This window comes from Symphalangus syndactylus, chromosome X (genome assembly GCF_028878055.3).
Source record: "Symphalangus syndactylus isolate Jambi chromosome X, NHGRI_mSymSyn1-v2.1_pri, whole genome shotgun sequence".
NCBI classification, from domain to species: Eukaryota; Metazoa; Chordata; class Mammalia; order Primates; family Hylobatidae; genus Symphalangus; species Symphalangus syndactylus.
The window spans coordinates 59,687,378-59,712,552 of NC_072447.2; the positions used below are offsets into that span (position 1 = coordinate 59,687,378).

Here is a 25,175-nt window from a genome sequence, read left to right on the forward strand (position 1 = left end):
ATAAAATATCAAATGTATCAATAAAACAAATTTCAAAAAGAAAAAAATACATGTTGCTTTAAAATATGAATATTTATGAAATATGTAAAACCAAGCACTTATAAACGCTGCATTTTAAATGCTCCTTTGGAGGATTTTTCTGGAAGATAGGTAAGTGAAGCCTTCTTAAATGTTTAATGAAGTTTGGAATGAAGACCCCTTCTTCTTTGTTTCCTAGTAAATCTCCCTCTAGTAAGCATAGGCATTCATAATTAGGGTCATCTGTCTTGAATTTTTTTCTCTGCTGATTTGTTGTGGATAAAAGCTTCTAAAAACCTCTGAAAGGCAAATGTTAGTGGGAGGCAGTTTCCATGGTGACTTCAGGGTTTGTATTGTTTTTAGACATCATAAATATGGGGGCTGTTTTTGCTTGTTACTGTGCAGATCTTACTCATGGTAAGAAAGGTCATAGGGTAGAAGGTGAGAACAGTGCACCCAGCCCAGAACTGAGTGTCTAGTGGTGTTCATTTAGAATCTTTGTATCCCTCATGTCTATATGTCTAATTGTATCATTTGATGCTGAATCTAATCTTGAATGGAAATGCAACTCAGATACCCCAGTCAAGCCTACCAGGGAGATATGCAGGCAGCATACACAAATGGAGTTGGAGGAAGGTTTGTCATCACAAGTGAATAAAAGTTGATGGTTACCTTAATAAAACAGAAAATATGTCACTTGTTTTCTGGACAAACTCATTCTCTCTCTAAGCAAAACTATTTCTATGCCATGTAAAAGTAGGAAGAAGCAGCTATTGCTTCCTTCAAAGTCAAATTTAGATTCATTTGCCTTTACTATCATAACATACATACTTATAAAACGTTAATATTAAGAGAATGAGAGACTGCATGTTATACAATATCTGCAATAACTTCATTTAAATTATGACAAAGACTTCCAGATAATACGCCCTTATCGAGTTTAAATCTCTATTTTTTTTCCTTCAAATGTCACCTGGCAACTTGTAAAGAATTTAACCCTGCCCAAAGTAATGTCTGGCCTTCGCCCTTGACTCCTGGGACTCTCTCAGGCCCTGGAGTACCCTACCTGACAAAAGTGTCTTTGTTTGTCTAGGGGTTGTGGGCCACATTAGATAGTTTAATAATGTAATTTATGGTGGGGGCTTTGGGTCATGCAGTATCACAGGAGCTGGACCTCTAGAGGAGCTGGAGACTGAAGTCAGCCGCAAGAGTAGACAGACAGGTCTGTATGACTGAGCCCCAGTAAAACTCTGGACATCAAGGCTCAGGCAAGCTCCCCTGGTTGGCGATGTTCCGTGTGTATTGCCACACATTGTTGTCAGGAAAGTTAGCACTATCTACAACTCCACTGGGAAAGGACAACTGGAAGCTCCACACGTGGAATTTTCCTGGTGTCTGCCCCATGCATCTCTTCCCTTCGTTGATTTTAATCTGTATTCTTTCACTGTAATTAACCATGGGTATAACTACTTTCAGTGAGTTCTGTGAGTCCTGTTAGCTAATTATCAACCTGAGGGTAGTCTTGGGGGACTCATGAACTTGCAATTGGTATCAGAAGTGAGTGTGGTTTTGGGGACTGTTCCCTAATTTTGCCCAACTTTAGCTAAACTAGAACACTAAAACATGGGGAAATTGGTGAATTCCTCTCCTGTTGTAGGTTGGGTTCCCCAGAAAACAGATTTTGAGACCCTGAGATTTGTGTGCAGGTGGTTTATTGGGGAATGCTCCGGGAGCAACCTCTGTGAGGAAGCAAGGGAAGCAGGATTGGACAGAGGGAGGGGTTGAACTAATACAGTCATAACAGGAGGTCTCAGCCAATCCCATGGGAAGCCCTGGAGCTGGGATGACCTTTTAGAGTTGTCATGAACTGAGGCAGATGGACTAGGCCTTTACATGAACCCTCACCATTCTCTCCACCACAAACCAGTGATTAGATATGGGTTATACCCAGGGAGTATGTGTGATCTTTGGGGAGGCAGCAACCATTAGCCCAGGCAAAGGCCTGGGGAGGGACTCAACTGTGATCATCATCAGCCAACACTTCTAGCAGCTGGGAAAGTTAGTACCTCCAGCATAAAGAGAGGATCTGATCTTGCACCAGATTATCCACTACACCTTCCTTGTTAATTTTTTCTGGGTTCTACAGACTGACTGTCAGGGCCAGAGCCAACTTGACTGTCTCTCACTTTGTGAGATGAAGGTCATAAAACATGGTCTACATGCATCTCATTTGGAAAACCTCATAAAATTATGTGTCTCTACAAAATGAAATACTTGAGGAGAGACTGTTCCAATTCACCTCTCCACTCTTCCCTGGCAGAGGAAAGAGATGATGAAAATCTGTGGGAGCAAGGACAGAGAAATCAAACTTAAAGTGATAAACACAAATTCTAGTGGAAGCATAATCACAAATGAATACAAGACATCACTGCAACTGTCACGTATGTTTGTGATGAAAATAGTTCAGAATTTTAGAAAAGTTCAAGTGCAGCAGATGCTGTCACTGCCCTACCCATATCCCCTCTGCCCATGCTGGAGGTTACCCCCAGAAAGTTCCTTACATAGCTTCCTGTGTCTGCCTAAGTGTTTTCTGACCACTTTCACCATCACTTGAGGCAGTCCGGAAATACTACAGCGTTAATGCCTCAGGAATTAATGTGGGACAAAAATTAGGGGATACATACCCCAGCGTCCTTGCCCCACAGAGGGATATTTATGAAGTATATCCTAAGGGATGTCCTATACCGCCTACACTGTCCACTAGTCTGATTAGAGATGTGCTGTAAGTATCAAATACATGCTGTAGTTCAAAGGCATAGTATGAAAAACGGAATGTAAATGATGTCATTGATATTTTATTTATTTTTATTTATTTATTTTGAGACGGAGTCTCGCTCTGTTGCCCAGGCTGGAGTGCAGTGGTGTGATCTCAGCTCACCGCAACCTCCGCCTCCTGGGTTCAAGCAATTCTCTGCCTTAGCCTCCCGAGTAGCTGGGATTACAGGTGCCCACCACCTCGCCTGGCTAATTTTTTGTATTTTTAGTAGAGGTGGGGTTTCACCATCTTGGCCAGGCTGATCTTGAACTCCTGACCTCATGATCCACCCACCTCAGCCTCCCAAAGTTCTGGGATTACAGGCGTGAGCCACCGTGCCCAGCCGTCATTGATATTTTAAATACTGATTAAAAATATTATTGAAATAATATTTTAGATATATTGTGATAAATAAAATACATTATTATCATTAATTCCATCTGTTCCTTTTTATTTTATTTATTTATTTATTGCTTTATTTATGAGACAGAGTCTTGCTCTGTTGCCCAGGCTGGAGTGCAATGGCACAATCTCGGCTCACTGCAACCTCTACCTCCTGGGTTCAAGCGATTCTCCTGCCTCAGCCTCCTGAGTAGCTAGGACTACAGGCATGTACCACCACACCTGGCTAATTTTTGTATTTTTAGTAGAGAAGAGGTTTCACCATATTGGCCAGGCTGGTCTCAAACTCCTGACTTCAGGTGATCTGCCCGCTTCGGCCTCCCAAAGTGCTGGGATTACAGGCATGAGCCACCGTGCCCAGCCCCTTTTTAGTTTTAAAAATGTGGCCAGAAAATTTTTAACTAGAAAATTTTTAATTACATTTAAAAACGTAGCTTGCATTTTATTTCCATTGAACAGCACTTTTCTGAACAGTCTCAGAAAATCCTCAGAAAAATGAAAGACAGTTGCCAAGAGGTGTAACCAGCTCATTAGCAAATCCTTTGTTGGTTTCCTCTCTTCTCTGTCTTACTTCCTCACTCCCTCATCATGCTTCCTGGGATCACTTGCCAAATAAACTGCCTATACCCAAACCCTTGATTCAGGGTCCGCTTTGCATGGGGGGGTGGGAGTGAGGGGCAAAATAAAGACATCAAGTGAGCTACTATTTTATAACCTGAACCCAGAAGATTCGTGGTGTTACTAGAGTTAGGATCCCTTCTTCCTTCCTCCCATCAAAAACCTCTCTTGACTCCCTAATGTACATAAGCTAAAAGTCCATACAACTTAGCATAACACAGAATACCCTTTACCATCTGCTCAAGATACCCCTCACTTTGGAACTCACAGTCTTGCTACACTGCACGTCTTTCATCTCTCCTTGCTCTTATACGTTCTTTCCTCCAAGCCTGAAATTTACTTTTCCTTTGTTTTTCCTCTTCCTCTTCTGCAAAACTCTTATTATATTTTAAAGCCCAGCTCAAATGTTAACTATTATGTTAGATATTCCCCCAAAGTATCTAACCTCTTGGTATCTTACTTTTTGGTAATCCCACAATTCCCTCATCCATGTTTTAAAGCATAGTAAGCCAAATTATAACTACCAGCTTTTGTGTTAAGAGTAGTCTCTTTGTCCAGTAGCAAGCAGGGTCTCTGGCACAGAAAAGCTGCTAAATGAAATTTGGACTGAAGATTCTGATGGGCCTTATAACAGAACTTCTCAAAGGTTTCTGTAACTGAAGCCTTAACTGAAAGGGATGGTGGGATGTGGGGTATGGAATGCATAGAATGGGAGTATTCACTACAAGATAAACTCATGCTAATCTCAAAAATCTCTTATGAATTTCGGCCTCCTGAAGTGCTAGGATTACAGGCGTCAGCCACCGCGTCCAGCCAAATTTTGAATTTTGCCCTATAATCTATCTGTGTATTTTAGTATTAAAGATGTTTTAAATTGACACTAAGGAAACAAAACATGTGAATTCTTTTCTACTTGTCTCATTAGCTAATGCGCAAGCTGCTGCTGAGTTGAGTTTATTAATTCCAAACAAAATTGTGCTGAGCTCAAGTTAGCAAGAATTACCTGAAAGATTCAGTATGAGACAAACCCTTGCAATCTCTAGACAGACACAATATGTTGAAAGCCCAGACGTACATAAGTATGTGGATATAAATGGCAATAGCTTTGTTTCCCTCTGTTCCCCTCCCCTCCCCCGCTCTCCTCTCCTTTCTTCTCTTTCCTTTTCTATTATTCTCTTTTCTTTTCTTCTTCACATAAGGGAAATTCTCCAGGAGAGATACCCCAAAAACCTACCAGAGAGAGAAGCTCCTTGAAACTCGGTTAGGTTGAATGTTCTTTTGAGTGTATTTGCTTGTTGATAGGACAGCAGTGTTTTACCTTTCAAAATTAATTTTGTTTCTTATGAAATAATCCATACTAAAGAACATATATAACTTATATATAAGGTACAAAGGATAATTAATCACTCATACATTCAACACGTTTGTAGCCTCCCGTTTCTTCTCTAATCTTACGCATTTTCTCTTCTCTCCCTGTGAGAGAGGAGTGACTTTTTAAGTTTTTTAATTTATATTTTATATATATATATATTTGTTTTTTGTTTTTGTTTGAGACTGAGTCTTGCTCTGTCGCCCAGGCTGGAGTACAATGGTGCAATCTCGGCTCACTGCAACCTCCGCTTCCCAGGTTCAAGCAACTCTCCTGCCTCAGCCTCCTGAGTAGCTGGGATTACAGGCGTGCACCATCACGCCTGGCTAATTTTGTATTTTTAGTAGAGATGGGGTTTCACCATGTTGGTCAGGCTGGTCTCGAACTCCTGACCTCAAGTGATTCACCTGCCTCAACCTCCCAAAGTGCTAGGATTACAGGCGTGAGCCATTGCACCCGGCCTTATTTATATATGTTTGTAGGGATGGGGTCTCACTCTGTTGCCCAGGATGGAGTGCAGGACACAATCATAGCTCACTATAGCCTTAATCTCCTGGGCTCAAGTGATTCTCACACCTCAGCCTCCCAAGTAGCTGGGACTACAGGTGTGCGCCACCATGTAAAGTTTTTATTTTTATATTTATCCGTCCTGTGTTTTTTATTTCCCATTTTGGTTTTACTGTATATGTATGTGTCATTTAAAATGTGCTTAATTTTATGTTTATATACATTTAGGGACAGATCCGATTTTGTGTGTCTTGAAGCTTACATAATTTGGGAAGCCTTCTTTAAGCAAAAGAAAGTAAAATTAGTAATACCAAAGTAGATGTGGGAATATATATTAATTTAGAGAAAATGCTCACAGTAATTATAATGCCACAGGACAAGAGGAAAAGTGTGATAGAAGAGATATCAGAGTCAAAAGAAATAGTGGTCTTAATAGATTGTGGTTAATAATTTTTCCTCCATGGATCCTGCTTTTGGTGTTATATTTGAAAATTCATCATTAATCCCAAGTTAATGCAGATTTCTTACGTTTTTTTCTAAAAATTTTATAGCTTTACATTTCACATTTTACATTTTATAGCTTTACATTTTAGGGCCAGGCATGGTGGCTCACACCTGTAATCCCAGCACTTTGGGAGGCTGAGGTGGGAGGATCACTTGAGTCCAGGAGTTTGAGACCAGTCTGGGCAATATAGTGGGACCTTGTCTCTGGAAAAAATAAGCAAAATTAGCCGGACATGGTGGCATGTGCCTGTGGTCCCAACTACTCAGGAGGCAGAAGTGGGAGAATTGCTTGAGCCCTGGAGGTCGAGGCTGCAGTGAACCAAGATCATGCCACTGCAATCCAGCCTGAGCAACTGAGTGAGATCCCATCTCAAAAAAAAAAAAAAAAAAATCCCACCATTTTACATTTAGGCCTATAATCCATTTTGAGTTAATTTTTTTTTTTTTTTTTTTTTTTTTTTGAGACGGAGTCTCGCTCTGTCGCCCAGGCTGGAGTGCAGTGGCGCAATCTCGGCTCACTGCAAGCTCCGCCTCCCGGGTTCACGCCATTCTCCTGCCTCAGCCTCTCCGAGTAGCTGGGACTACAGGCGCCCACCACCACGCCCGGCTAATTTTTTTGTATTTTTAGTAGAGACGGGGTTTCACCGTGGTCTCGATCTCCTGACCTCGTGATCCGCCCGCCTCGGCCTCCCAAAGTGCTGGGATTACAAGCGTGAGCCACCGCGCCCGGCCGAGTTAATTTTTTAATAAGTTGTAAGGGATGTGTCAAGGTTAATTTTTAAAATATGGATGTTCAGTTGTTCCCACACCATTTAGTGAAAAGACTATCCTTGAATTTCCTTGGCACTTTTGTCAAATATCAGTTTATTCTTTGTGTGGGTCTATTTCTAGGCTTTCCATTCTATTCAATTGATTTATTTGTCTATCCCTTTGCCAATACCAATCTGTCTTAATTTCTGCAAATGTATAGTAAGTCTTGAAATAAGGTAGTGTGAATCCTCCAACTTTGCTCTTCTTTTCCAGAATTCTTTAGATATTCTAGTTCATTTGTCTTTCCATATAAATTTTAGAATCAGTTTGTTGATGTCTACAAAATAGTTGCAGTTAGATTTACATCTTAACAATATTGATTCTACCACCCCATGAACATGATACATCTCTTCACTAATTTCTATCTCCTTTGATTTCTTTCATTAGTTTTTTTGAGTTTTTTGTTTGTCTGTTTTTTGGTTTTTAGTATATAGATCCTACACATATTTTATTAGATTTTATTTCTAAGTATTTCATTTTTTGGTTGCAATTGTAAATGTTATTATTTTTTAAACTCAAATTCCAATTGTTCATTGCTGACATTTAGAAATATGATGGACTTTTGTATATTGCCCTTATAATCCTGTCATTGTAAATTTATTTATCAGTTCTAAAAGCTTTTTTTAGAGACTTTAAAATATTTTCTACATAGATAACCATGTCATTTTCAAATAGAGACAGTTTTATTTCCTTCTTTCTGTATGCCTTTTCAAAATATTCTCATTTTATTGCACTGGTGAGGCCTTCTGGTATGTAGTTTAATAGGAGTAGTGAGAGAAGATGCCCTTGCCTTGTTCTCTAGATGCTAGTTTCTTGTTGCCTTGTTTCTATCTTAGGGGGAAAGCATATAGTGCCTCAATATTAAGTATAATGTTATCTGTAGGTATTCAACAGATCCTTTTTATTAGGTTATGGAAGTTAACTTCCATTCCTAATTTGCTGAGAATTTTAAAAAATCATGAATAGATGCTGAATTTTGTCAAATACATTTTCCACATTCATTAGGATGATTATATGGTTTTTACATTTAGTTTGGTTAAACATGGTGGATTACATTGGTTGATTGTTGAATGTTAAATCAGCCTTGAATTCCAAGAATAAACTCCACTTAGTCATGATGTAATCTTTTTTTTTTTTTTTTTTTTGGAGATGGAGTCTTGCTCTGTCGCCCAGGCTGGAGTGCAGTGGCGCAATCTTGGCTCACTGCAACCTCCGCCTCCTGGGTCCAAGCGATTCTCCTGTCTCAGCCTCCCGAGAAGCTGGGATTACAGGCACCCACCACCACGCCCAGCTAATTTTTGTATTTTTAGTAAAGATGGGGCTTCACCGTATTGTCCTGGCTGGTCTCCAATTCCTGATCTCAGGTGATCCACCCGCCTCGGCCTCCCAAAGTGCTGGGATTACAGGCGTGAACCACCGCTCCCAGCCTCTTCTTTTTATATATTGAAGAAGTTGATTACTAATTGTTAGGGATTGTTGTACCTATATTTTTTATTGGGGACATTGGTTCATACTTTTGTTTTCTTGTAATATGTTTAACCTGTTTTGGCATTAGGATAATGCTGGCCCTATCAAGTGATTTGGAAAGTGTACCTTTCTCTTCTATTTTCAGGAGAGGTTTGTGTAGAATTGTTATTATTTCTTCCTTAAGTGATTGGTAGCATTTGCCAGTGAAATCTTCTGAGCCTGGTGATTCCTTTCTTGGAAGATTTTTAACTACAAAATTTCTTTAATAGATATAGGACCCTTCAGGTTATATATTTTTCTTCAATAATGTTTTATAGTTTATGGCTTTCAAGGAATTAATCAATTTCATCTAAGTTGTCTAATTTATGGGCATAGAGACATTCATAGTATTCTCTTATTATCTTTTTAATGTCTGTGTAGTCTCTAGTGAAATTCCCCACTGTCATTCCTGATATTGATAATTCGTGCCTTGTATTTTCTTGGTCAGTCTCACTTGAGGCTCATCGATTTCATTTTTCTTTAAAGAACCAGATTTTAGTTTCATGATTTTTCTTTATTGCTTTTCTGTTTTCAATTTAACATATTTTATTATTTTTATTTTTTATTTAATTTTATAAATTTCCCTCTGAACATTGGCAAAGCCTCTCTCCTTGACCAAACTTTAACTGGGGTCCTCTGAGCCTTCTTCTCAGCTACACTATGACCTTTGAGCCTCCCAAACTGTGTCTGCAGAAAACAGTTTAGCAAGCATTCTGCTAAGTTAGTTTAGTGAGAATCCCTTGAGATCTGATCACTCTCAATATCTGGTCAAATTCCTCATCCTCCATCATGCCCCAGGTGATATATGGTCACCCTGGCCTGCCTTCAGCAAGAATCCTGTTAGGTCAGTTTAGCAAGAATTGCCCTACTCTTAGTAACTTTTTGTCCTCCAACCCTCCATGCTGATCCTTGGCTATAAATTCCCACTTTTCCTTGTTGTATTCAGAACCAAGATCGGTTCTAAACTGAGATCTCTTTTTCCTTACTGCAATCATTGCTAAATAGAATCTGCTTTTATTACGTTGGTGCAAAAGTAATTGCGGTTTTTGCCATTACTTTTAATACTACTTTACTGGCCAGCTCTGGTTCCCTTTAAGAGCACTGTTTTAGCTACATCCCACAGATTTATATGTTGTATCTTCATTTTTATTTAGTTCAAAATATTTTTTAATCTCCCATGAGTGTATGGTTTAATTTTCAAATATTTGGGAATGTACCAGATATCTTCCTGCTAATGATTTCTAGTTTAATTCCATTATGGTCTGAGAACATACAATGTATGATTTATCTTATTTTCAATTTGTTGAGGCTGATTTTATAGCCCAAATATGATTTTTCTTGGTGCATGTTCCATGTGCATTTGAATAGAAAGTACATTTTGCTGTTTCAGTTGGCATGTTCTATACATGGCGATTAGGTCTAATTGTTTGATAGTATTGCTCAAATCTTCTATAGCCTGGCTATCTCTTTCTTTCTCGGCTTGTCCTCTTCTTTAAAGCCAGATAGTTTGAATTTCTATCCCGGGTTTCAGAGAGATTTGAAAGTTGGTATCAAGGACATGGAAGTTGCCTTCTTGACCTCAGAACAGGCCCACCTTGAAAGAGGTTCTGAGAAAACTACTGACTTTTGACTGCTTCTTGCATTATTAATCAATACCTCACATGCACTGGGTACACTGAAAATGTGCTGGATATGGTTGTTTGGTGAAAGTGTTCCTCTTAGGGTCAGTATTTGGTAACTACAATCTGGTAAGAAATGTGAGTTTGTTACTTTATTATGTCTTAGTTTAAAAATATGGAAAAAAATGCAAAATATCAAGATCTTCTTATAGGGTGGGGTGCAGTGCAGGCCATTTTGTTCCTTTTTTTTTTTTTTTTTTTTACAAGTGCCCAACAAAGTTTGTTTCCAGATTTAGCCAGCAATAGATTCTTCAACATTACTGCCTAATAGTAATCTTCTAAGACTTTGGGTTTCCAACATTATGCTATCAAATGTAGTGCTTTTCTGTTAAACCCAAAAGACCACTGCTCTGGTTATCTTGAAAGGCATCACAGCAATAGCTTCTCAGCTAGCTCAGTGCATTTAAGTGTGTGTACCAGCACTAGGAAGAAATAGTCTCTTGTGCCTTAAAATCTAGGCAAATCTGAAAATGTCTGTGGGGAATTGGATGAACATCCCGTAGACATAATAGAAGCGATTTTCTTAGCTTTATTTTTAAAAACTGGTTTACCCTAACAATCAATCCAGGCTCTGGTAACTAATCAGCTTTTTCATCACCACTACCCAGATCCAAGCTACTATTATCTCTCACTTGAATTCCTGTAGCTTTCTAACCTGTCTCCCGGTTTCACCCTTGCTCCCAAACTCCCTACAGCTTATTCTCCACACAGAAGCCAGGTGATTTGATGTCATTCTCCTGCTCAAAACTTGCCAGTGGTTTCCCATCTCAGAGTAAAACCCAAAGATTTTGTTATGATCCTCAAGGGCCTGCATGGTCTGATCCCCTGATAACTCTTTGACCTAATCTCCTACCACTGTCTCCCTCAAACTCTTCATTCCGGGCTCATTGGCATTTTTGCCATTCCTTGAACTCATCGCACACACTGTTACCTGATGACCTTTGCGCTTGTAATTCCCTCTGTTAAGAAAGCTCCTTTGTTAGATATCCACTTGTTTCATTCTTCATTTTCTTTAGAGATCTGCTCAAAGGTTACTTTATTAAAAAGGCCTTTTTAAAATTTTACTTTAAGTTCTGGGATACATGTGCAGAACGTGCTGGTTTGTTACATAGGTATGCATGTGCCATGGTAGTTTGCTACACCTATCAACCCATCATCTAGGTTTCAAGCCCCACATGCATTAGGTATTTGTCCTAATGCTCTCCCTCTCCTTGCCCCCCAGCCCCCGACAGGCCCTGGTGTGTGTTGTTCCCCTCCCTGTGTCCATACGTTCTCATTGTTCAGCTCCCACTTATGAGTGAGAACATGTGCTGTTTGGTTTTCCGTTCCTGTGTCAGTTTGCTTCCAGCTTCAGGTGACTTCCAGTTTCATCCATGTCCCTGCAAAGGACATGAACTCATTCTTTTTTATGACTGCATAAAATGAGTTCATTCTTTTTTATGGCTGCATTCTTTTTTATGGCTGCATAATATTCCGCGATATATATGTGCCACATTTTCTTTATCCAGTGTATCATTGATGGGCATTTGGGTTGGTTCCAAGTCTTTGCTATTATAAATAGTGCTTCAATAAACATATACCCAAAGGATTATAAATCATTCTACTATAAGCCCATGTATTTTTTTCATCTGCTGGCAATAATCAGTGTCTTTTGGATTTTTTTTTTTTTTTTTTTTTTGAGACGGAGTCTTGCTCTGTTGCCGGGTTGGAGTGGAGTGGTGTGATCTTGGCTCACTACAACCTCCAACTCCCTGGTTCAAACCATTCTCCTGCCTCAGCCCCCTGAGTATCTGGGATTACAGGCATGCCTCACCACGCCCAGCTAAGTTTTGTATTTTTAGTAGAGATGGGGTTTCACCATATTGGCCAGGATGGTCTCCATCTCCTGACCTCATGATCTGCCCGCCTCTGCCTCCCAAAGTGCTGAAATTACAGGCATGAGCCACCGTGCCAGGCCATCTTTTGGAATTTTTAACTGATCTGACCAAACCAACAGAAGAGCTGGTACTGCTATTAATATTAAGCAGGATAGTATACTAAGGAAAGTTGAAGAGTTTTAAAAAATCATATTGTTCCTCCCCAAGTTATTTTGGTGACTGCAAATCTGTATATCAACATACATAACAGAATGTTTTCCCTCCGTTTCTTACTAGTCTAGGCCAATGGCAAGAATGATATAATGGTGTGGATATCCAGGAGGCTCACGTGATTTAAGGTCTCACTTATCATTATTGACTCATACAGCTGTAATACAAGGGCAATCAGTAGGTGTAGTGCTTCAACATCTCTATTTAAAAATGAAAACCATGGTGACTTGTATTAATACTACAAAAAATAACTTGGTAGATGTACTCCCTGAATGCTCTGTTTGCATGAATGTTGCTAATGGGAACAGAGATGCATTAAATATGGGCTTGCAGGTGGTGTCTCATGGGATTGGTAATTAATTCACACAATAAAGCACTAACATACCTTTTCATGGGTAATTACAATACTGAATCACCAATAAAGCCTAGTAATATTTTAAATCTTTTAAGTTACAACCAGATGTGCAAGGTTTGGAATAATTCCTCTCAGTTTCTTACCAACAAATGCATGTTGTTTGTTTTATTAATTTCAATTGAATATTTTTAGTCTAAAATGGAAAGAAGTTGAGTGGCAATAAAATGGTATCCATAAAAATAAGCCACTGCTCATTTTACATTTTTAAGTTAGCATTTGGTCATCATAAAGCCTGAGCTACTCAGACTCATAACTTCTCTATTACTCTGAACATCTGAAATTTAGCAGTGAAAAGACCCTAAAAAGCAAATACAGGGTTTTCCCCTTAGAAAATTGCAAAAAAATGGCCTCTTAGGGGTGTTTCCCCACAATAATTTCCCTTTGAGTTTGGGGAGCCATTTCCCAAGTCTGCCCTCTCTTTTGGTGAACATTTACTCAGCCTTTGACCACCCATGAAACATCACTACCATTCTTTCCCTCTCCTACTCATTGAATTTTATGAGCCCCCATCCTGTTAGGATGGTGTCACTTGACATCACAGAGATGGATTTGAATATTTTGGGTAAATCTTGTACAGCTGTTTTCAAAGTAGTCATTGTAACTCTTTACTAGGTGACAAAATCAACATTTAATCCTTAAAATGTGAAATATAATAGAATTTACCAAAGTACATAGTATGTAGTAAAGATAAATATGATTTCAAGAGGGTTTTGTATATGTGTATCTATATGTAGGTATACACATACACATATATACATACATACATACATGCATACAAGTATGTGTCTGCTAGGTCACCATGCATTTAATGCATATTTCTTCCTACTAGTTACGGTCAAAAAGTTTAAAGTCATTGCTCTAGAGTAGTTTTCCACAAAATGTGGTCTGGGATGCTTCAAAAAGATAGCTGGGCTCCATCTCAGACCTTTTAAGCAGTTCATTTGAACTGTGGTTCAAAGAGTCTTCACCTAATCTGAAAAACTAACCTTTGTTGAAGTGCTAATGAGGAAGGGCTATACTCCGGAACAATTAAATCAGAGTCCCTGGTGCCTTCTCTACAAGATTTCAATGTGCATCCAGGATTGAAGACCACTGGGCTCTATAGTGGTCTTTGGAAACAGATACTAGAGTTCAAAGTCAAGTAGGAAAGAGATAGTAGCATTTGCCTGTGCTGCTTATCTCACTCCATCTATGCCAGTGGTTCTTAGACCTTAGTGTTCATCAGAATCACCTGGAGGGCTTCTTCAAACAGATTTCTGCACCCCACCCCCAGAGTTGTTAATTTCATAAGTTTGACTGGGGCCCAAGAATTTGCATATCTAACAAATTCCCATGTGATGCTGATTCTGCCAGTCTGAAGACTACATCTTGAGAACCACTGATCTATACAAAGGACCAGCTATATCCAGTTGAAAAGGGTACTTAAGACGTAATGTTAACTACAACCAACTAGGATTAACTCTAAATAGCAAGGCCGGTTAAATGCTTTGAAAAGTAATGTAGTCTATCACATTATTCTGGCTAAAGAAGAAAAGTTATGTGATTATGTCAACAAATGCAGAAAAAGCTTTTGACAAAATCCAACATCCATGTATATGAAAACTCTCAGCAAACTTCTTAAGGCAGATATTTACGTTGTTGATTTGAGATATTTCTTCTTTTTTAGTGTAAGTGTTTACAGCTATAAATTTTCCTCTGAAAACATATTTGCTGCCCATGAGTTTTTTTTTCATGTTTTGATTTTAATTCATATCACTGTATTTTCTAATTTTCCTTGCGTTTTTTTCTTGACCCATTGGTTATTAAGGATTATTTTTGTTTAATTTCCTCATATTTGTTAATTTCCCATCTTTTCTTGTTATTGCTCTCTAATTTCATTCTATTATGGTCAGAAAACATATTTTGTATGATTATAACAATTTTAAACACCTTAACACTTGTTTTAAGGCCTAATATATGGTCTATCCTGGAAAACATTCCATGTGCACTTCAGAGGAACATATATTCTGCCATTTTGGGGTAGAATGTTCTATGGTGTCTGTCAGGTCTAGTTGGTTTGTAGTGTTGTTAAGTTTTCTATTTTTTCTGCTGATCTTCTGTCTAGTTGTTCTGTCATCCATTAAAAGTAGAGTGTTGGAGTCTCCAACTATTAATGTTGATTTGCCACCTTCTCTCTTCAATTCTGTCAGTTTTTACTTCTGTAATTTGCGGGCTCTGTTGTTAGAACCCTCAAAATTCAGCATATAAGTTTATAATTGTTATATCTTGAGTTGATGCTTTTGCCATTATACTATGTCCTCCTTTTTCTCTAGTAACAATTTTGCCTTAAAATCTATTTTGCCTGATATTAGTATGGCCACTCCAGCTCTTTTTTGCTTACTATTTACATGGAATATTTTGTTCTATCCTTTTATTTTCAACCTTTTTGTATCTTTAAAGTATATCTTTTGTATGCAGCATATAGTTGGATGATGTTTTAAAAACCAGTTCTGCCAATTTATGTCTTTTAATTGGAAAACTTAATATATTTATTTCTAATGTAACGAATAATAAAATAGGATTATGTCTATAATTTTGCTATTTGTTTCCGATGTCTTGTGTTTTTCGTATTCCTCAGTTTCTCCATTACTATCTTCTTTTGTGTTAAATAGAGACATATAGTACCATTTTAATTCACTTGTCATTCCTTTTCCTATATATTTTTGAGTAATTTTGGTTGTTACCCTGGGTGTTATCAATAACATCTTAATTCATAATAATCTAGTTCAGATTAATGTCAACTTTAATTTCAATAGTATACAAAACTTTGCTCCTAAATAGTATCATTCCCCCCTCCCTTATGTTGTTTTTGTCACAAATTACATCTTTATACATTGTGTGCCCATCAGCTTACATTTATATGTATTGCATTATGAGTTGTCTTTTGAATCATATATGGGAAAAAAAGTTATGACAAAGAATATGTTTATACTGTCTTTTATATTTAACTGTGTAATTACCTTAACTAGTGTTCTTTCTGGTTTTTTTTGAAAAATTGCTATTTATTTGACAAAAAAGCTTTTGAATTTAATAAAGAATTGGCAATAACTGGCACGTACATTAATTCAAAATGTTTTCACTAAGCACCAAATAGAATAGTCCCCAATCTCTTCACCGAGAACCCCTTTGAAAGAATGCCTAAAACTTAATCAATTTATTTAGGTTTTTAATCAAGAAATCCATTAGCAACAATCTTCCTTAATGGAAAAATGTCTCACCTCCCATAATGTAAAACAAAAATTATACAAGCAAACAAAACTCAAAACAGGAAGAGATGATCAGAGCAAGCTTCAGCCCCTCATAGCTCACCTATGCCCCAACTGTCACACTGCTTAGAACAGGGTCTGCCTCATTACTTAAACTAATTCATTGCTGCAGAACATAACAACATTTAGCATATCACAGCTCCCACTACATCCCTCCCTGTCAAAAAAGTAAATAAACAGCACACAAAATATAAACTTATGCCAAATAAAAGTCAGCATCAACCTAAAGTTCCTACTGTAATATTACTACACTAACCCAGAATATTTTAATCTTTTTCTGACCTATTTACAAAAAAATCCTCATTTTGAGAGCTCTGGAAGCATTACAAATATTTTTGCATTAGATTCCTCTTCTTGAGGTAGTTTGAAGTCTTGAAACAGAGCAAGTTTACATGTTTTTCTACACTGCCACTGAAGGGTAACTATCATAAGAGGCCTACAACAAAAATCCTCATCCTCTGATTCTCAGGCTATTATAATTTTTCCGTCAGATCAAACAAACAATGGGAAACACACATGAAAAGATGATAAGTCATACAAAAATTTAAAAATAAGCACAACAACCATAAAAATGAATCGGTGTCATCACACTAACACTCTAAACTTTGCTAGACAAAAAAAGAATTTACTTGGTTTACCCAAGCTATAGACATTTTATAGAGTGCTCAAGAAATTAACAGCTTGTAACAATAGTGGAAAAATTTTTGGTGGGAGCAGAAAACTAACATCAACTCCTTCTCTGGCAAAGACTTCTTCCCAAATGCCAAGTCCACAAGAAGGGATGTGCGGCAAACCTTGCACACCAGCCCTCTCTCAGGCTAACAGCCTTTGCCCTTTGCTCAGGTTGACTTCAGAGGTGGAGGGATATTGGCAGATGCCTGCTCAGGGTAGGCCAAAGAGCCCTGAGGGATGTCGGCTGGCTTTTTGTGCTGCATGTTGATGTCCTTTAGCACCTGCTGCCAATGCCTCAGCTTTGTCAAATGCTTCTGGACCAGTGCATCTTAATGCTGTAATTCATTCCATAGTTCTGAGATATCCTCTTTGATAACTTGCTCTGGTTTCTGGACAGATAATTGCGATCTTTTTTTAGGAAAAACAAAACAAAACAAAACAAAGCAAACATTGTCTCTCTTGCAGTATCCAGAAACTTCTGGATACACTAATTAACACCAGTTCGAATTTCTTCCTGATCAGTGCCATTGACACAGTCCTGACTCATCAGAGAAACAAAGCAAACCTTGAAAGATGACTCCAAGTCATCCGCCAAAGTACTATTAGAAGGGCTTGGAGCACCTGAGAAGTGAAGCCTAGCCTAGGAGGCCTGTCAGGGGTGGTCGGGCCCCTGGTGGCTGCCCAGAGAACATACTACCTAGTGGAGCCGCCTGTCTGGAATGATAGGGTCTTTATTTCCTCAAGTAAATTAGGTATAAATTCTAGGTATTGTCTAGTGTCCTTTCAGAAGTTCCTTTAGCATTTCTTCTTCTTTTTTTTTTTTTTTTTGAGATGAGGTCTCACTGTGTTGCCCAAGCTGGTCTCTAACTCCTGAGCTTAAGCGATCCTCCCACCTCAGCCACCCAAAGTGCTGGGATTATAAGAGTGAGCCATGTGCCCGGCCAGTGTTTCTTTAGTGCAGGTTTGCTAGTGGCAAACTCTCAGTTTTTATTTATCTAGGACTGTCTTAATTACTCCTACGTTTTTTAATTATGGTTTTGCTACAAACAGGAATTTTGGTTTATAATTTTTCTTTCAGTGCTTTGATTATGTCAGCCCAATGTTTTTTGGCCTCTGTGGTTTCTGATGAGTTCATCTTACTGAGGATCACTTGTATGTGATGAGTGGTTGCTCTCTTGCTCCTTTCAAGATTCTCTCTTTTCTCTGGCTTTCAATAGTTTAATTATAATGTTTGTAGGTGTGGGTCTCTTTGAGCTTATTCTACTTGAAGTTTGTTGGCTTCTTGGATGCACAGATTAATGTTTTAAAACCAATTTGAAAAGCTTGGGGCCATTATTTATTCAAATATGTTTCTATTTCTTTCTCTTTTTTCTTTCCTCCTGGCCCTCCCATTATGCATATATTGCTATGCTTCATGGTATCCCACATCACAGAGCAGGTCTCTGAGACTCTGCTCATTTTTCTTCATTCTTTTTTTTTTTTTTTATCACTATACCTCAGAATGGATAATTTTCATTGATCTCTCTCTTTCTTTTTTTAATTCCCAACTTTTATTTTAAGTTCCAGCATACATGTGCAGGATGTGCTGGTTTGTTACATAGGGAAACATGTGCCATGGTGGTTTGATGCACAGATCAGCCCATCACCCAGGTATTAAGCCCAGCATCCATTAGCTGTTCTTCCTGATGCTCTCCCTACCCCCATTTCCCACCCTCCAACAGGCCCCGTTTTGTGGTGTTCTCCCCATGTGTCCATGTGTTCTCATCATTCAGTTTCCACTTATCAGTGAGAACATGCAGTATTTGGTTTTCTGTTTCTGCATTAGTTTGCTAAGGATAATGTAATCGCACTTTATGTTCTTTGATTGTTTCTTCTGCCTGCTCAAATCTGCTATTAGTTCCTCTAGTGATTATTTCCTGTCAGTTATTGTAATTTTTAAGCTCCAGAATTTCTATTTGGTTTCTTTTTATTATTCCTGTCTCTTTTTATTTTCTATTTGGTGAGACAATTTTCTCATATTTTCCTTTAGTTCTTCAGGCATGTTTTCCTTTGGCTCTTTGAAAATATTTAAAATAGCCATTTTGAAGTCTACCTAGTAAGTCCAATGTCTGGATTTCCTCAGTGACAGCTTCTATTGGTTGCTTATTTTCCTGTGTGTGGGCCATACTTCCTTGTTTCTTTGCACATCTTCTAATTCTTTTGTTGAAAACTGGACATTTCAAAGAATACAATGTGACAACTCTGAAAATCAGTCCCTTACCCTCCCAGGGTTTCTTGTTGCTGCTTTAAGTAGCTGTTTAATTACTTATGAAGTAATGTTGTAAATTCTTTATCTTTGCATTTGTGGCCACTAAAGTCTCCCCTTACTTAGCTTAGTGGTCAGATAATGATTAGACAGCATTTTTCTTAAATGCCTAGAACCAAGAAGTCTTCAAGTCTTCCAGTCATAGGGGCCCCGTATGTGTGTGTGTTGGGGCATGCCTTCAACACTCTACCAATCAGTTTACAACTCTGTTTTAGCCTTCACTTCCTGCTTGTGCAGAGCCTTATGTTCAGTCAGAGATGAACGATTACAGTCATTGTAAGTCTCTCCTGAGCTTCTGAAAAGCCCTACACACATTTGTGACCTTTTAGATTCCCAAGAATATGTTGAAACTTTTCAAAACCCCTACAAGCATCTCATTCCTCAGCTTTTTCTTTTAAGCTTCCTGGCTAGTTTATTGTTTGCCTTAACTGTTATCCATCACTTCAGGCAACTGTGATGTTAAAACATTTGAGAAATGCCCCTCCACCATCTGGGTAGAAATGTGTAGCATTAGGAGAGTTTCAGTGAGCTCTAATAATGACAAGCCTTTCAAGCAGTACCTTCCAAGGAGCCATTTGGTAGTGACTCCTAATCTCTAGCTCTGCTCTACTTTCTCTAGTACTGGGAAGGCAGGCTGTTACTTTTCATGGTGGCGTGGAGCATGGAAACAGATGATAGGGCTAGTGTTTTTATTGAGATGCAGCTGTTTTTCTTGACTAAACACTTCCCATGTGGCTAAAGCCATTGGTTAGTTTCCAGAGTACTGAAAAAGTTGATTTTAACAATTTTGGTTGGTTTTCACATTGCTTTTATGGAGGAGCAAAATTTCAGAGTTCCTTACTCCAACATTTTCACTGATGTTATCCCCTCATTATTTTTTGACACTTCATCTTATAATGGAAAATCATTTATTTTTAAAGCAGTGAATAAGTTACCTATTTGTGCTTCTTACTTGTTTGTTTTGGTAACCCAGCTGTGGGCTAGAATGTCTTTGTCAGTGAAAATCTTTATTTTAGAAGCCAAACACGATAAGCCATATTATTATTCTTTTCAATGTTCTCACTGAATAAGAAACAAAATTAAGAAAAATTTTAAAGTATGAATCACCATTTCTAGAACGATATATACAAAGAATCATAAATATACACAATGTTTTAAAGAAGGTAAGTTACATAGTTAATAAAAGAAATTCTGCCGTGAAGAATTTAGATTCTATATAGTGCTGAAATTGCAACACATAAGCTATATTCCAAGTAAAAATTAAGACTGACACAACAATGAACCAAATTGTATTTCACCTTTCTTTGAAGATGCTATAAGTTTAGAATAATGTATCAACTTTCCCTAACTTGGACTTCTTTTTATTACTTTTTAAAGTTAATCTAAAACATACCAGTTTTGTTCTTGATCTGAGTTTTAGACTACTTCCACATTCTGTATATTCTTCCTAAAGGAAATTATAAAAACTTCTATGAAAATTTGCCTGCAATAGGTTTATAAAGAAACTAATTGAATTGCAATTGAAATTTGAGTTATTTTTAACATAAACTATCTATGAATTTCTCACAAAGTGTTTACATAATGACATAATCATGAACAGATCAAAAGTGAGATGTGGGTTTGATTTCAAAATCTTGTATAGTTTGTCAGAATATGGAAATGTGTGTGTGTGTGTGTGTGTGTGTGTTTTAAAAGATGGCTTGCCTTATTTGGTATTTCGGCATACTTTCTATTTCCAATTAACAGTAAAGGAAGAGTTGGCTTAAAATCGATCAGATTAGTGGCATATGGGTGGGATTCTGGAAGCATCCAAATATTCACATGAAAAATAAATGCAAACCCTGGAGGGAAATATGCCTTCTTGCATGGAGAACTTGGCCACACCATGTCATAGCTAGAACCTGTGAGAGACAAAATGTACAGGGTGCACTACATTTGTATCCTCTGTACTTTTAGCATTGCCATAACATGATTCTTTCTGTGCAAAATGGTGACAGGAATTCCACTGCCAATGTCTAGATATCAGATGATAATAGAAGCTCTGAGGACAATCCCTGAGTCTTTTATCCTCAGATTTTAGAGCCAGACATTGTCTTCATACGTCAGTTTGGGGAGTCTAGAATTTTTATTCTAGCCTATTTGGTAAATAGGTGTTTTACTTCATGGAAGAAACAGAGGAAGTGTTCTGATTATGATGGGTTAAAAAATCCAAAATGTACTGGGCCCTTCTGCATGCGAAGCAAGTCATTAAGTCATCATACAGTGAGTTAACATTCACAGCCATAGTCCTCCAGACACTTCAAGTATGAAGTAGACAGCATTGCCATGGTTACACATAAAGGAGATCTGCACAAAGCAAGCCCATTGCATGGCATTATGTGCATACTGTGGGGTAGTGCAGAAGGCAATTAGGAGGCTGTATGTTGAGAGGATGTGGGAATATGAAAATATGCCTTGTCATAGAATTGTGCTGGCTTTCTAACTCAGTGTATGAGCTCTGATGCAGTTTCATTTCTTAATGGTTCAAGGCATAATTAAGCTGGATTCTGACTATACAGAGACTCAGAATCATTCGCTTATTCAAGTATCAAATATTAATTGAGTACCCACCATGTGCCAGGAATGGTTCATGGTGAAACCACTGGGCATTGAGAAAACAGCTGACAAAGCATTTCCCTCCCAGTGAATGCTATATTTAAAAGTTCTCTTCACATTACAAGAAGCAGGTTATGCAGGTGAAATTTGTAATCGAAGAATAATAGAATTCATTTATTAATGCATACTAGTATGTTGCTCCTCATCCACCCTGTCAACATGGACCGTGAAGAATGCATAGCATTTAGATAGATAGACGGGGAAAGCCTTTCTTATGAGAGGAACAGCACGAGTAAAGGCATAAAGGCAGGACTAAATAGAAAACAGTGAGGAACGCAGATTCCTTAAGACAAAATAAGTGGAAAGTCTTGGCTCTCTGAAAAGTAAATGGGCTGTTTCTTGCAGGAATTTAAGTCGTTTAAATGAGAACTAAAATGCAACCATAAAATTGTCACATTCTACCAGTAGACCTCGTCTCCAGGAATGTAGTCCAACATTTTGATCAAACCAGACATTGTATATAAAAGGACTTTGGGCTGGGTGCAGTGGCTCATGCCTGTAATCCCAGCACTTTGGGAGAACGAGGAGGGCAGATCACTTAGGGTCAGGAGTTTGAGACGAGCCTGGCCAATATGATGAAACCCCGTCTCTACTAAAAATACAAAAATTAGCCAGACATGATGTTGTGCACCTGTAATCCCAGCTACTCAGGAGGCTGAGGCAGGAGAATGGCTTGAACCTGGGATGCAGAGGCTGCAGTGAGCCGAGATTGTGCCACTGCACTCCAGCCTGGGTGACAAAGTGAGACTCCATTTAAAAAAAAAAAATAGCTCTTTGGAATTTTTAAGTGCTCTTACAAATGTCTTATTTATTCTTATCTTCCTTACCTAGCCCATCAGAGGAAGCAAAAATGAGAGCAGGAAGAAAACTGGTGTGTTGACCACTATTTGTCTGTATCTTCTTGAATCTGGAATATCTTCTGAAGTGTTTTTTTCTTCTCTTTTCTTCTTTTATTTTTTCCTTTTCTTTTCCTATCTATTTATTCATTCAACAGATATTTAATGAGTACCCTTTTTTTTGGTCAGGTATGTTCTCTATGCTAGGGATATGGCAGTAAACAAAATAGACAAAAATTCCTGCCTTCGTGCAGCTTACACAGTAGTAAGGGGAGAAAAATACTTTATTAGATGATGATACATGCTATGGAGATAAATTCAGCAGGGAAGAGAGTAGAAATTGTGTATGTGGGGCGGGGAGGGGAGCTTTAACTTTGATGAGTTGACCTCATTGAGGTGACATTTCAGCAAAAATGTGAAGAAGTGATCTATTTAGATATCTGGAAGAAGAGTGTTCTAGGCAGAGGGAACAGTTAGTGCAAAGGCCCTGAGGCAAGGTTATGCCTGGCAAGCTCAAGGAACAGCAGATTAGGCAATGTACCTAGTAAGAGCAGAAGTAAGAGAGGGAGAGAGTTGAAGGGAAAGAGTTGTATTGTGTGTGTGTGTATGTGTGCATGTGTGTAAGCTTTGTTTTGGTGGAAAGGGGTGCAGATGGTATAGGGCCTTACATGCTTTTACTCTGAGTGAGATGGGAAGCCACTATTCATTCTGGTTTTGACATGGGTCTGTTTGCTAATGCAACCCACAAAAAAGATTAACAGGCTGTAAATGCTAATACGATAAACAGAAATATTAATACATCAGTGATGTGGGGGGAATATGGAGCTTTGATTTGAATTCAGTGCATTAGTATCTATTTGAAACCTGTAAAAATAAGAGGAAGGACCCTGATCTACTACTTTGTGATAAATCTATCCATCTCTCAACTCTACCAAAGATAGAATGGTATCTGATGGATATTCATGACTGACTATCTATGACTCTTCTAAATGTAAAGGGATGTAGGAGGAGACCACCAGCATGGTTCCTCCTCAAGAGTTTCCATAAATTTCTTCATCCCCCTTTACTCCCTGCTCTATTACTAGTCTGGTGATCTAAAAACTTTGCCTCTCCTGTATACAAGGCATGCAGACTCCACAAGAGAAGGGGCCTTGTCTATTCACACAAGGTATTTCAGAGGCACGAAGAATCCTTGACCAAAGGACTTTGTTGGGCGAATTTAGAAAATAAAAGGGTAACTTCTCAAATATAATAGTTGAGAATCCCTCATCCATGGGGAGTCATATTTTAATGTACCTTCAGGATGCCTTCTTTCATCAATAAATGACTACTGAACAGTAGTGGTGTACGGAGGGTTGGGTGGTGGAAAGCAATATGATCTGGATGCAAGCAGTAATGGAGTGTATTGTCTGTTGAGAATACAACAACAATAAAATCAACTACAACAATCCTATTTTTATTATTGCCATGAGCCAGTAAGTCTAAACTATATCAGTAATAATATAATCCTCCTGCCCAATATTTTGAGTTCTAAACAATAACGTGAAATTATTGATGAGTTTTTTTATTGTGATAAAATATAGGAAGGAGGAGCCAAGATGGTCAACTAGACACAGCCAGGAAGAACATCTCCCAGCGAGAGACCAGGACATCAGGAACACTGACACACACGCTAAGCAGATATTCAGAGGGAAGGCATTGAGAGTGGACAGAAGTTCGCAGATGTTGGCCTGAAGGGGGAGGAAGCTGGGAAGGCTGCACATTGCTGCTAAGTACCAGAATTCCTTCCTGGGTCCCAGTGACCCCTGGGGAAGGGATGAGTTGAACAGGTGGGAAATGGCTTGCTTTTGCCATGGACGACTTCTGGAATTCTAGCAGCAGAAAACCCCAAAAGACACACGGACTCTTGAGCTCACAGGAAGAGCTGCTTAGAGAGGTGGCAGGGGCAGGACTCCAGCCTGAGTGGAGCCCAGAGCATTTGGTGCAAGAACATCTGCAGCGGAGCACGACCAGGAACACCCCTCCCCCAAGTTTCTCTGTGCTCCTCTAGGTGACTTCAGCCTTAGGGTGACGGCCAGACCTGGGCAGAGCTGGGCGGTCTTGCCTGAGTGCCCCACCATCTGCTGGCCTCTCCTGGGACCCCAGTCTGGCCACACCCACTTGCAGCCACATGCCCAACCAGAGTGCTTCCCAGGGGCCCTCATCCTAGCTTCTTTGCTGGAAGACCGTGACTGATCATTGGAGAACGCCAGCAGACCAGCCCCCACTGACACGTACCAGCCTACACACAGGATCCCTGCACCTTGGCCTGCCCTTAGCGCTTTGCCAGCATGCACTCACCCATGGCCTCCCACCACCACTTTGCCAGCATGTACCTCTCTGCACCACCACTGCCAGTGCAAGCACACCACAATGTCCCCCTGCCTGCTGACACACAGGCACCCCACCAAACCATCACTGCCAGCACAAATGCACACACAAACACTGGCAACCCCACCCTGATCATGCCACAGCTGCCACCCATGTGAACACCCACACAGATGCCAGCAACCCCACTCCCACCAGCACCCCACCCCTGCTGCTGCTACTGCTACATCAAGTGTGTGCAAGAACAATGCCCTGCTCTCCCCAGTGCCCTGCACCAGCTGAAGTGCATGAACCCTACCATGCTA

The 25,175-nt window shown here is 39.0% G+C and overlaps 1 pseudogene; it reads right to left on the bottom strand.

The window, feature by feature from the left end:
- Window positions 1–16,874: 16,874 nt before the first annotated feature.
- On the bottom strand, window positions 16,875–24,357 carry LOC129475296 (mediator of RNA polymerase II transcription subunit 28-like; annotated as a pseudogene).
- Between the last annotated feature and the right edge of the window lie 818 nt (window positions 24,358–25,175).